This window comes from Squalius cephalus (assembly GCF_949319135.1).
Source record: "Squalius cephalus genome assembly, chromosome: 23".
NCBI classification, from domain to species: domain Eukaryota; kingdom Metazoa; phylum Chordata; class Actinopteri; order Cypriniformes; family Leuciscidae; genus Squalius; species Squalius cephalus.
Genome location: NC_137144.1, coordinates 3,319,003 through 3,333,272, shown reverse-complemented (window position 1 = coordinate 3,333,272; position 14,270 = coordinate 3,319,003). Strand labels below are relative to the sequence as shown.

The window sequence follows — 14,270 nt, the reverse complement described above, 5'->3', positions numbered from 1 at the left end:
AAAGGAAAATTCACGCAGACAAGAAACAGGGAGCCAGACAGAAAGGCAAAGAAACCTCTTGAACTGATTCACACGGATCTGGCCGGTCCCATGCCAACACAGAGCAAAGAAGGACACAGATATGCACAGTCGTTCACCGATGACTATTCAGGTACTATGTTTGTGTACTTCTTGAAAACTAAAGGTGACACAATACAAGCTACTGAAAAGTTTTTAGCTGACATTGCACCTTTTGGAGAAATCAAGTGCATTCGTTCAGATAACGGCACTGAATTCATGAGTCGAGATTTCCAAACGCTGTTGACAAGGAATAAGATTAGACATGAAACATCTGCACCTTATTCGCCACATCAGAATGAAACAGCAGAGAGAGGATGGAGAACACTCTTTGATATGAGCAGATGCTTGCTGATTGAGAGTGAGCTACCAGACGAGTTGTGGAACTACGCAATGCAAACATCAGCCTACGTGAGAAATAGGTGTTACAGTAGACGTACAAAGAAAACACCATACGAGTTATTCACAGGCAAAAAGCCAGATGTTTCAAAAATGCAGAAATTCGGATCAATCTGTTTTGCTTACAAACAAGAGAAAAGCAAACTGGACTCAAGATGCGAACAAGGTGTTTTTATAGGCTACGACAAGAACAGCCCAGCCTATCTAGTGTACTATCCTAACACCGGAAAAGTCCAAAAACACAGATTGGTGAAGTTCACAACACAGACAACCAGTGAAAGAGAAAAACAAACATCTGAGACACACACAAGATATGAAAACATGGATCCAAATATCTTCAGCAGTGAAGTCAGTGCTGCCGATAATGTGGAGGATGAACCAGATAATGGTGTTCAAAATGATGTTTCAGAGACTTTGCCTGAACAGGCTGCTCCCAATCAGTCAGGTAGAGCTACAGAATCCGAGACCAGAAAGAACCCCCCAAGAACTAGGAAGAAGCCAGCTTATCTACAGGATTTTGAAACTGAGGATGCTGAAGACAAACTGCAAACATGCATAGATTTTTGCTACAGAGCAGTATGTGATATACCTCAAACCTATCAGGATGCCATAACATCAACGAAATCCAAGCAATGGAAGGATGCTATGGACAAAGAAATGCGATCATTGGAGGAGAACAAGACCTTCACCCTCACTAAATTACCACCAGGAAAACAACCAGTCGGAGGAAGATGGGTTTACGCACTTAAAAGAGACATTGACGGATCTGAAAAATACAAGGCAAGATTTGTGGCAAAAGGATACAGTCAGAAACAAGGGACTGACTATGATGAGACATTCTCACCCACAGCTGACATGACAAGTGTGCGAGTAGTTTTGCAGAAAGCAGCACAAGAGAACCTGATCTTGCACCAAATGGACGTTGAGACCGCTTACTTGCATGCACCTATAGATCATGAAATCTATATGGAACAACCGGAGGGTTATGAGCAAAAATCTGAAAAAGATGGAAAATTAGTATGCATGCTAAAGAAATCTCTCTATGGCCTTAAGCAATCTGGCAGAAACTGGAATGCTGTGTTACATGTATGTTTGACAGAGAACGGTTTTACACAGAACCCAGCTGACAATTGCGTGTACACTAAAGAAAAGCCAGATGACAAAGTAATCCTGATAGTATGGGTTGATGATTTAATCCTAGCTGCTAACAGTGAAAGTGTTCTGGAAAGTGTAAAAGAAATGCTTACACAAAGGTTCAAAATGAAAGACATGGGAAGGTTGAAACATTTCCTGGGCATAGATTTTGAACAAGCAGAGGGTCTAGTCAAAATGTCACAGGAAAGATATGTGAGAAGAATACTAGATCGTTTCGACATGCAGAACTGTAAATCTAGGGAAACTCCATGTGAACCAAAGCTTGATTTTACAGAAAATGCTGAAAAAATGAAAGAACCAAAGAAGTTCAGGGAGGCAGTAGGAAGTTTGATATACTTGTCCACTTGCACAAGACCAGATTTGAGTTTTGTCGTCAGTAAACTATCTCAGTATTTTGCTGAACCAACAGAACAGCACTGGAACACAGTAAAACATGTGTTCAGGTACCTTAAAGGTACAGCAGAACAGCAATTATGCTTCAGGAGAAATGAGACAGAGAGGCTAGGTCTGAGAGTGTATAGTGACGCTGACTGGGCATCTGATACGAAAGACAGACGTAGTACTTCAGGGTACTGTGTTAATCTTAGTGAAGAAAGTTCTTTGATCTCATGGAAAACCAGAAAACAACCGACAGTAGCATTATCTACTTGTGAAGCGGAATACATGTCTTTAGCATCAGCCAAGCAGGAATGTATCTACCTAGAGCAGTTGCTTAAGGGTATGGACACATACAAATATGCACAAACAAAGGTGTACGAAGACAACCAAGGTACCATTGCACTAGCCAGAAACCCAATTTGTAGGCAAAGGTGCAAGCACATTGATATCAAATACCATTTCATAAGAGAAATTGTAAATGATGGCAAGGTTATCTTGGAATATTGTCCTACAGAGACAATGGTTGCTGACATAATGACAAAGCCAGCCACCAAGCAGAAGTTAAAGCGGTTTAGTCGGGACATGTTTGGAACATAATACATATACAATGTTTTGTATATACACTAAATTTATGTAAAGGAGAAAATGTTATTTTGATGTCTTATTAGTTGTTCTGAAAATACAATGGGCTAAGAGTGAGTGGGGGTGTTAAACGTATTGCACCCTTATACATTGTATTACGGTATTGACTACCTGAATTGTTTTATTTGGAGGTATACGGTTATGTACGTGATGACGTTACATTTTTTTTACGTCACATGCTTCTAAGTTGAGAAAACTGAACTGATGTTATGTTCAAGTGAAGCTTGCTAAATAAAAATCCTGCCAAGAGGATAAACAGCACTGAACAGTTTTCGTTTGTTTTTCCTGCACGCGAGTGAGGGTGAATTGCGCACTCGGATGCTCAACAACATCTTAAAGTTTTTTATAATATGTTTTAGTGTATTATAATGTTTTGGAAGGTGTAACAATGAATAGATAATATTATAATGTGTTATAACTGCGGTTACAGTTATTCATGAGATCATACATGGTATACAATGTGTATAACAATATTCAAAATTCTTTTAAATTGCAATATATATTTCAATAAATTTTCAATTTTTCAATTTTTTCATCTGAAATTGGTTGTTTGTCATGAGTTTTAGTGTATTATATTTTTTGGAGGTGTAACAATGAATAGATAATATTATAATGTGTTAAAACCTTTGTTACAATTATTGATGAGATCATACAATTATTGATGAGATCATACATGCATTATAATGTGTAAAACAATATATAATTAATGCATTAAAATACTTTTTATGATGCAATATGTATAAAGGCTTTATTAAAGTGTTGCTGATTTTTTTGTATAATTATTTAATCTAAAACAATCATATTATAAGAATAACATTATTCCTTTCAACAAAAAACAAACAAATATATATAAAAAATGAAATAAAATTCTAAAATCTAAACATATTTCCACACTGTGTCTCACTATGAGTTTAATCAGTTTATTACAGGTTTGTTTTTCCTTCATTTATTTCTACACTGAGTTCATATTTAGTTCATCTTTTTTTGTAGAAATCATACATGGAAAAAAGAGATTTGACATCAGAATGTAAATGTTGCTACTTTCTGTAGTTCAGTCAATGATACTGAATCTCTTTTGCTCATGTTGTGCTTATAATTCAGTGTTTTGTTCATTCTGTATGATTCAATTGTGTTTTAACTCTGTTTGAAATTGAGTTACATTTTCAGTCCAGGTGAATATCTCAAAATGTAAGATATTTATGTTCAGAGTGAATAATTGCTGGAATTAAAGCAGTCAGATCGGCCTGATAATAGATAATATGTGTTATAACTGCTGTTACACTTATTGATTAGATCATACATGCATTTCAATGTATAGCAGTGCATAATTAAATACTTTTATAATGCAATATGTCATGATTCTGCCTTGTCTCTGATTTTCCCTGGTCTTGAGGCAGGATCATGACAGGCCCATGTTTTATGTGCAAGCACATGGCCATTTGTTTGGGCCATGTGCTTGTGTTGTCTCGTCGCCTTGCCCCGCCCCTCTTGTTACCCTCGTTTTGTCATCATTGCTTTACCCTTGTCACCTGTTTCCCTCATTAGTTTCTCCCTATTTAATCCCCTTGTGTTTGCTGTCCTGTGCCGGTTCATTGTTAATCATTGTGATTTCTACATGAGTGTTCCATGTCATCTGCTATCATTCACTGTGAGACTTTGTTCATTGTGAGTACCCTGTCAAGAGAGAGTTTTGTTTCTGTAATAGCTGTTTATTTGTAGTCTAGTTTTGTCAAGTCAGTCTAGTTTAGTCACTCGTAGTCTTGTCTTGTTTTGCCCCCTCGTGGGTTTTGTTTTCCCTTTCTGTATATAATAATTAGGGTTGGGTACCGAAACTCGGTTCCAATAGGGAACCGGTTCCGACGTAAACGGTAGTAACCAGACCGAATAAGAACGAAACTTTCGGTGCCTGATTTCGGTGCCTGACGTTTTTTACCGCCCCCTATAAAACATCTCGCGGCACGAATGATCCAATAATAAAACATCTCCAGTTAACCAGCAGAGCATTCATTTAGTTCGTTTGTTAAATAAGAGATCTAGCGCTGAAATGTGTTTTTTAAATCAAGTGATCAAAGTGCTCGTTGCCGCTGCGATCAGTGGCGCGGATACAGTGTTTTCTCTTGGCTCGCGCACACACTTGGCTTCACTCGGACGCGCGCTTCAATACGTTGCGGAGATCGATCTATTTATGAGGCGCCGTCTATGATTATGTGCGCGGAGAGTTTGTGTGTGCGTGCTCGCGTCTCAGATGAGTGTGTGTGTGTGTGTGTGTGTGTGCTCGCGTCTCAGATGAGTATGTGCGCGGAGAGTTCCGCGCGTCTCGTGTGTGTAGAGTTTGCGTGTGTGTGCGTGAGCGACTTTAGAAGTTGTGCATTTCATATGTATTAGTTTGAGCATTCAGTAGTATACATGTATGTGTGACTACCTAGTACATGTGTATGCAAGGGTTTCATATGTGCGTGAATGAAGTTTGATTTAAGCCCTAGACGGCGCCTCATATCTATTCGTTCTGGTGAAATCTCAAAATATAATGGACACAAAGTGTCCCTGCTTGATATACAACCACTGATGAGCATAATCGGTTTAAAAAATAAAATTAAAAAATAAATAAACTACGAATACGGATTAGAACCCAAAACCTCTGACACGCTTGACTAAAGTTCAAGTTCAGCTGCCAGTGTTCCTCTTCGGGTAAGTCTAGTATGTTAATGCCAACTGCAAATCTTGAATATCAAGTATGAAGTATATCAATATCAAGTATATTTTTATGGCTATACTGTGTGTTAAATATTTCTGCTCAGTGTCAGATATTTCTCTGTTTTGTAAAAGTCATAATATGAGAAGACAAAATTTTGATCTTAACTCAAGTGTTTTGTGCTACATCAGTAGCCTTTTAAAGGGCACAATTTTTCATTTAATCAGAAATCAGAAAATCTTTTTTCAGAAAATCACACACACACACACACACACAGAGGTATTATTTTTTTGATAAAGTGTGTGCGGTTTAGTTTTCTTAAGTACCGTTTCAAGAACCGTTTAAGCACCGGAACCGTTTGAAAAATACCGAGTAGGTACTGGTATCTGATAAAACCTAACCAATACCCAACCCTAATAATAATAAACCTTGTGTGTCCTGCAAACTGTCTGCTATTGGGTTCTACCTCCTTCCACATAACAGAATGAACCGGCCAACAAAGAACCCAGCAGATTGTATGTCCTCCCTTTCCAAACGTCAATTAAGGCTCCAGGAATCCTGGTGGACGCCGCCTGTCTCCTATATGAAGAGTGGCGGGATTTTGTTTCCCCCTCTGTCTGAACAGGAGGAGCTGTTTCTTCGCCCATACCGGGAGTTGGTGGAGTTTCACAGTTGGGAGGAGCTGCAGGCTTCTTCCACGGGATCTCCTTCTACCACACTTCCAGTGATCCCAGAGGGTTGTGTCCTAGCTGTGGTTACCCAGGGGAAGCAAGCTGGCTCCACTTCCACCCCTGAGGCAGAAAGCGTGCCCGAAAGTCTACTCGGCAAGCGAGGGAGACGGACCTCATGGGAGTCGACATCAGAGTCCTTTGCGACAGAATCAGCCCTATCAGAGACTGTCCTCCATGCCCAAGTCGCAGTTCCTGTTGAGCTTCCCCAACCAGTCACAAGTCCGACCATGGCATCTGCTCCGCGGCCAAGGAGAAAGAAGAGGAGAAAGGGAGCCTCTCGTCCTTCAACTGCAAGCGCTGTTCCAGGGCCCGCTACTGCAAGCGCTGTCCCAGAGCCCGCTACTGCAAGCGCTGTCCCAGAGCCTGCTACTGCAAGCGCTGTTCCAGGGCCCGTTACTGCAAGCGCTGTTCCAGAGGCCGCTGCTGCAAGCGCTGTTCCAGAGGCCGCTGCTGCAAGCGCTGTTCCAGAGGCCGCTACTGCAAGCGCTGTTCCAGAGCCCGCTACTGCAAGCGCTGTTCCAGAGCCCGCTACTGCAAGCGCTGTTCCAGAGGCCGCTACTGCAAGCGCTGTTCCAGAGCCCGCAGTCGTGAGTGCTGCAGAGAGAGCAGCGGCCGATTCAGCTGCTGAAGCTGTCTTACGGTCGGTTTCTGCTCATCAGAAGATGCCTGTCCTCGTCGCTGCCGAGACAATGTCTGAATACTTAAAACGTCTTGTCCAAATTCTTGAAGTCCCTGTCAAGTCAGTCATGTCTTTTCCTGAGTCCACTGAGTCAGTGAGCGCCGTACCCCAGTCAGCCGCAGACGACGATCTCCCCGATTCAGAGATGGGGAGCGTTGTTCCTGAGCCGGTGATGTCTGTTCCTGAGCCGGTGGTGTCTGTTTCTGTTCCTGAGCCTGTTTCTGTTCCTGAGCCTGTTTCTGTTCCTGAGTCGGTGGTGTCTGTTCCTGTTCCTGAGCCTGTTTCTGTTCCTGAGCCGGTGGTGTCTATTCCTGTCCTGCTGCTTTCTGTTCCTGTGTCTGATTCCACCCCTGCCAGACTGCCTAATGTTTCCCCTAGCACCCCTGTCATTTCCCAGCCTCGGACTGTTTCCCCCAAGTCATCCCCTCATGCGTCTCCAGCCAAGTCCCCCCGGATTCCCCGTCCTCAGCCCTCGTCCCGGAGACCCAAGACCCCCAGTCCTCCCATCCACCCTGGACTGCCCCCCAAGGACTTTGTGTTTCCCTCGCCGCCTCTGCCTTGTTTATTGTTTTTGATTTTTCACCCCAATCCTGTCATTGTTTATTCATGTTTGCCGTTGTTGTTGTTTGTCATGTTTTGTTGGTTTGTGTCCTTGTCTCAGTCTGTCATGTCACGTGTTTAGTGTTCCCTTAGGGAGCGTCTGGAAGCCGCTCCTTAAGGGAGGGGTTCTGTCATGATTCTGCCTTGTCTCTGATTTTCCCTGGTCTTGAGGCAGGATCATGACAGGCCCATGTTTTATGTGCAAGCACATGGCCATTTGTTTGGGCCATGTGCTTGTGTTGTCTCGTCACCTTGCCCCGCCCCTCTTGTTACCCTCGTTTTGTCATCATTGCTTTACCCTTGTCACCTGTTTCCCTCATTAGTTTCTCCCTATTTAATCCCCTTGTGTTTGCTGTCCTGTGCCGGTTCATTGTTAATCATTGTGATTTCTACATGAGTGTTCCATGTCATCTGCTATCATTCACTGTGAGACTTTGTTCATTGTGAGTACCCTGTCAAGAGAGTTTTGTTTCTGTAATAGCTGTTTATTTGTAGTCTAGTTTTGTCAAGTCAGTCTAGTTTAGTCACTTGTAGTCTTGTCTTGTTTTGCCCCCTCGTGGGTTTTGTTTTCCCTTTCTGTATATAATAATAAACCTTGTGTGTCCTGCAAACTGTCTGCTATTGGGTTCTACCTCCTTCCACATAACACTATGTATGAAAGCTTTAAATAAAGTGTTACTGATATTGTTTGTAGCGTTTACGACTCTGGGTAAATATGAATTAGCTCAAGAATATGGGGAATCTTGTGAATATTAATATTTATGACTCATGGTCATAATTCATAAGTCGCATGTACATTTATTTTATCAATTATCGAGATTACCTTGTTCTATAACTGTCTGACCAACATTTAATTCGTCCAGCGAAACAAATGTAAAATCATTACAGTCAAGAAGAGGTATTCACAAACTTCGAGAGAGTTTATGTCCTGGCCACGGACATCAAACTTTCTGAGTTTATTAATTAAAACTACTGAATGTAGTCTAATATCGAGCTTGTAGCTTAGATCTTTTAGATTCATTGACTTATAAGGTGGATTTTTCAAACACAGAGGCAGTGAAAAGTATTTATGAATTTTAATAAATGCAAAACTAGAGATTATGAGCTACGAATATAAACGTACGTAAAAATGCAAACAATAAACAAACAACATATAACCAAACAATAACATAAGTGATCAGAATGAAATGAAAGAAAGAAAGAAAGAGAGAAGAGGAAGAAGGGTAACTTAATTCACAGACCTCAGAGACACCAGGAAATCAACTTTTATCAACTCAATATACTTGCAGAATTCTGTGCTCTTTCAGTGCGATGCTGTAAAAGAGGCGCGCGTGTCCGGCTGGTTTGCGTCTGGCTTCGTCTTCTGGGTCGTTTCGCAAGACGATGTAAAGGCTTACTTGAATTTAAGTTACCGAGAAAGTTAGATCATTTCCCTTTTTGAGGGGAAAGGCACGGATGAGCTTAGTTGCAAAGGCAAGGCAGCTACTCGAACATGTGTTGGTCCGAGGAGAAGGCCCAAAGCCTTCCCAGAGGTTCCTGGAGAAGCGTTGCCGGGGAGGAGAGGAGGAGGTCAGAGCGATCGAAGAGAGAAGAGAGAGAGGAAACTGAAGGTTTGGACTTTTATCAGTGTCCCATGTACCGCCCCCCTTCTTCGTGGAGGACGAATCAGCTGTCCAGATCTTTTCTAGCGGGAAGATCCTTTGTTCGTTTGGAACGATCTCCTGGCTCGAGTTACAGGGACGATTGACTTAAACCTTCCAGTTCCAGAAATATGAAATGTGTAAACAATGTATATTACTGCATTCTGCTATTGGAATTTGGCTCTGTTATATTGAGAGAATTCCATAGACATCAGACACATCACATGAAGGTTGTAGAAATGCAAAGTTACAGGAGATATGCAGAATTATACACATTTAAAGTTTTGATTACCACATGACAAAATCGTAGACACCCCAATATGACATGGTCATAACAAAAGGCACCTCAGAAATATATCACCATTTTGGTAATGTCCTATGTGGGTAAGTCAATGGGAAATCTGTGTGTGTGTGTGTGGTGCGTTTGGGACGTGACTCGCTGGAATGTTAGTTTTCCTGGGTTGTAAAGTTTTATGGTCTGAGGTAGGGTTACCACAAGACACTATTGAGGAACTTCTTTCATGAACCTTCAGAATTAAAGATTTTACTCTAGCAAGTCACACCTCTATTATAAATTTGTAATGAATGGTAAAATGAAATTTCACTGTGTGGAAGTCCATATATGGAAATGTGCTTCAGTTGCATCTCGTGGTGGGTTTCTGGTTGAAAGTCCACGAGTGTGTGTGTGTGTGTGTGTGTGGAATGTCACGAGGCTGTGAAGTCACAGGAAATCCATGCTGAACTGGGGGGTTTTACAAGGGTCCCCCTTTGTTTACGTTAATGTATGACTGGGGGGGGAATACCAGCCTGGCTGGTAAATGGTCCTCGAGAGAATAATTAACCAGCTAAGGACAAAGATGATGTGTTCGCCATCACATGATCTACTTAATGTGAAAAGCAGATGCCATTGTCGCTACATGTTTTATAATTCTTTAGTCTAAAACTAGAGCAGCATTATTCCTCTGCTGTGAATGTGCAGTGCAGTGTGTTGTGTGTGTGTGTGTGTGTGTGTGTGAATGTGTTGTGTTTGTCTCCTGCAGCTGGTCCCACAGTGAAGCCCTCAGTGTCTCTGCTGCCGCCCTCTTCTCTGCAGATCTCTGGAGACTCAGCCGCACTGCTCTGCCTGCTCAGCTCTTACTCTCCACAGGGGGCGCTGGTGAGCTGGACACTGGACGGGTCAGAGGTCACCGAGGGGGTTCTGACCAGCGCAGAGAGCCAGCAGGACGGCCGCTACAGCCGCAGTAGCGTCCTGACCCTCAGCAAAGCACGCTGGGAAGAGGGAGAGCTGTACGTCTGCAGAGTAACACATGATGGAGCTCCTCATGAGGTCTCGTTCCACAAGAGCTCTGAGTGCTGATGTTTCTCTCCTGAAGATGAGCCGTATCTGAGTGTCCTGTGTCAGGCAGGATTCACATGAGTCTAGTGCTGCAGCTGGAGTGATTTACAACTCAATACTGAAACTGAGTGTGTGTGTGTGTGTGTGTGTGTGTGTGTGTGTGTGTGTGTGTGTGTGTGTGTTTGTTGTGGTTTACGAGGACTTTTGACCTGAATACGCACCGCACTATGGGGACATTTGGGTTTATGAGGACAGAGGCCATGTCCTCATAAATCCGACAGCGTAGATGTCATTTACTACGTCCCAGAAGTTCCCTCTCAAAGTTTGGCGCCATGTCCTTACATACCACAAAAACCTGAAATTTTACCATACACTGTGTATCCAGGCGGGAAGGAAGTCGACCGGAAGTTGAAGCCGGCCGCGTGCCACCATCTTGTAGCAGAACTTCACCTGCAGTTAGCATCCCATTGACTCCCATTCATTTTGGCGTCACTTTGACAGCGAATAACTTTACATCTGAGGCGTTTGAAGATTCTATTTGTCCATTATTTATTTCTAAAGAAACACGACAATGTATAAAATGCTCCATTACCTTGTAGCTTATGGTATGGCCCCGTAGAAGCAGTTTTTGTAAAAGTAGGCTAACGATTGCGTCATAACCAAGCGACTCTATGTCGCACAGTAGACAGATTACCGTATGGACGGGAGGAGAAGCTCGCGCGCAATCAGGGGACGTAGAGGCAAAATGACAATATAATTAATCAGAATACTTAGCAAAAGTTGCTCCTGCTCCTATCTCATGGACAGCTCCTACTCACACTCTCCGTCTCTGCAAGACTCGGAAGGGAATGATTCAGATTTCTCTTGACACAGCTACTAGAAGACAGACGGGTTGCTCACGTGGTCCGTGTAACGCTTTGCTCGGTTTGAGTCTGCGCGTCAGGAAAGGAAGTGCTAAGAAATCGCTAAAAATGGGCTTCACTTGTCTCTATTGAGTTCCAATGGGGTCGCTGTGTCCATTTCTTTTACTGTCTATGTGTGTATCCCCTGAATTCGAGAGTGCGCTCCTGTAGCCAGGTCCTGGTATTACACCCGCGTCATCAAAAATTGGCATTTTTCACACAAGTGTATTCTTTGGGGCCTGTGATTGGTCAGATCGGTACCGGTAGGCGGGAAATCGCGAAAACAAGATGGCGCCAGTGGGCGGAGCTTCAATCAGCTTTAGTGATTGGTCAGATCGGTACCGGTAGGCGGGAGATCGCGAAAACAAGATGGCGCCAGTGGGCGGAGCTTCAATCAGCTTTAAAATGTATAGCAACTTAATGCAAAATACTAATTATTTAAGTATTTTTGCCTGTAATTCATTAATTGTGCATTAAATATATGATAAATAAATAAATAAAATCCCGTTTATATTATTATAAGTACAACGTAATCAGAGGTGTAGTCGTTCATCGTCACGTCATTTCCGGTTTGGACTGTACAGAAACTCTGCACCTGAGAAGACATCTGTGGACCTGATGAAGGCAACGGTTATCCAAAAGGTAAGTTATAATGTTGTTTAATTGCTTCTCTAATAGCATGTGGGTCCGGTTGGCTTGTTTGTGCATGTTCTGTATGCTCTTCGCTGCTCGTTTTACAGTTAGAAAGCAGCTAGCGCGTGATGCTAACGGTGCTAGCGGACCTATAGTGATTCTGTTTACAGACTGACATGAGGGAATCAGCGATGCTTGTCATTTTAAACTCGTTTTCGATTGCACTATATTTGTAACTGCTACCTTTTCTGATCTCATAAAATAGTCTAGCCATCATAATAACGCGTTGGCATGACTACAGTATGTGAAGGGGAGGCTATTTCACCCAGTACAGTATCCTGATATGCTACTGTTAATATTACTACAGTTCTGCTTGCTTTAAACACATTAAGACACAAATATGTGCTCTTATTACTCCTGACTATAATAAAATATACTCTGAATATTATTAGAACTGTCAGTCTGATTCAGTCTTATTAATATTGTCTTTATTATTGTCTATAATTTATCAATTGTGAATGAAATCTATGAATGAATAGTTATTATCAATTAACATATTCCTTAAATATCATATAATAAAGTATTAAAATAACTTGAATGCTGTTTACCATAATTGATCAATTTATTTAAAACAAGCTTTTTGAATAATATGTCAAATGAATGCAATGGTTGTGATTAATGAGAGTCTTTTTCTATGCGCGCAGACACATGGGATGATGGCTGAAGTGAGTCAGTGAAGGAGAAGATCAAGATCTGGAAGAGGACATGCCGTTTACAGACAAAGATGAGCTCCAGGGCAGATTCAGCAATCATTATAAAGGTGAGTTCAGGGTTTCCATGCTTAAGCAGTGCCATGCGACCAGTGTTCCTCAGAAACAGATTATTTGCCACAGTTATCAGTCACTGAATTATGATTGTGTGTGTAAGAAGTGAGTCACAATCACTTACTGTACGTCTAGCACAGGCACAATGTCTCGTATCACTCTCATACATACACACACTTGAACTCAGTGCCGTCCAAATGTATCTAGTTACCAGTGTCCCAGTAAAACTAGTGTCCTCATAGACCAGGATAGTAAGAAAGTAACCCTGGGGTGGATTCCCAAACGTCTGCTCTGTATGAACGACTTCAAATAATGACGCAAGCGTAGGATCTGACCTTTGAGTGGCAATTAGTTTATCAGAAGACAGAGACGAATCTGCAAGATGTTCAAAACCTTTTTCAGCACTCAGAGGATGCGGATCTAATTCCCCCTGTGGAGCAACAGAAGACAAATTGGTTAAATCAGGATTTTCAAACCACGTACCACTTAACTCCACCTCATCTGAGATATGAGCATCAGGTTTAGCCATAGAACGTGTAACCGCACATGCTGAAAACACATCAGGGTGCTTTACAGCACACTCATCAGCAGTAGCATCGAGAGGTGACGATACAACTTCAGGTGGCACATTTGAACAACTCCACACACTGCCTCCAGCTAAATCGTTTCCCAAGATGAAAGTTACGTCAGGAATGGGCAAAGACGAACGAACACCTACTATCACGTTCCCTGACACCAATTCAGAGTTCAAGTGAACACGGTGTAACGGAACTTCTATAACTCCCATTTCGAAACCTCGAACTAGAGCAAAAGTACCAGTAGCGGTCTTTTCAGACAACGGTAATACTCCCTCCAAAATGAATGACAAAGCAGCCCCAGTATCTCGGAGGATGCTAACGGGCACACACTCATTAGAACTAGACACGGACACAGTTCCACTATTCAGGAATGGCCCATATCCAGCCTTCTCGGGCTGAATCATGGAGTCAGACGAAAGAACAGATTTCGAAAGAAAATCACCTGAAATCAAACCAACAGACTTTGGGCTGGACTTCTTTTTAAGAATGGGACAGTTTGCAATTAAATGTCCAGAAGCTTTACAATAAAAGCAAGCCCTGTCATCATAAGGAACGACTGTTTTATTGCCAGATGATCTTTTCGAACTTAAAACTGATGAAGAAACAGGAGATCGGTCCCACGACTTCTCCTTAAATGCTACCTTATGCGTCAGCACAAAGTCATCAGCTAACATAGCAGCGTTGTGAAGTGTCTCAGCTTTCTGTTCATTTAAATACGTAGAAAGAACAGCAGGCAAACCATTTTTAAAATCTTCCACCAACATCAGTTGTCGCAACTGTTCTCTGCTTTCAGCTTTTTTGGACGCGCACCATCGATCAAACAATATCTCTTTCTCATGCGCAAACTCCACATAAGTCTGATCAGAAAGTTTTACATAATGTCTGAAACGCTGTCTATACGCCTCCGGAACTAATTCATAGGCTTTTAGAATTGCTGATTTCACGGTTTCATAATCTGCTGCTTCGTCTATAGTCAAGGCAGAGTAAGCTTCTTGTGCCTTACCAGTGATTACACATTGCAGTA

At 42.2% G+C, this 14,270-nt stretch overlaps 1 gene segment (V, D, J or C); it reads left to right on the top strand.

Annotated features, from left to right (window-relative positions):
- The window catches only part of LOC307151302 (immunoglobulin lambda constant 7-like), a 35,339-nt gene that overhangs the window by 5,223 nt on the left and 15,846 nt on the right, over positions 1 to 14,270 (top strand). Inside the window, exon 4 of the C gene segment in view lies at positions 10,014 to 10,455.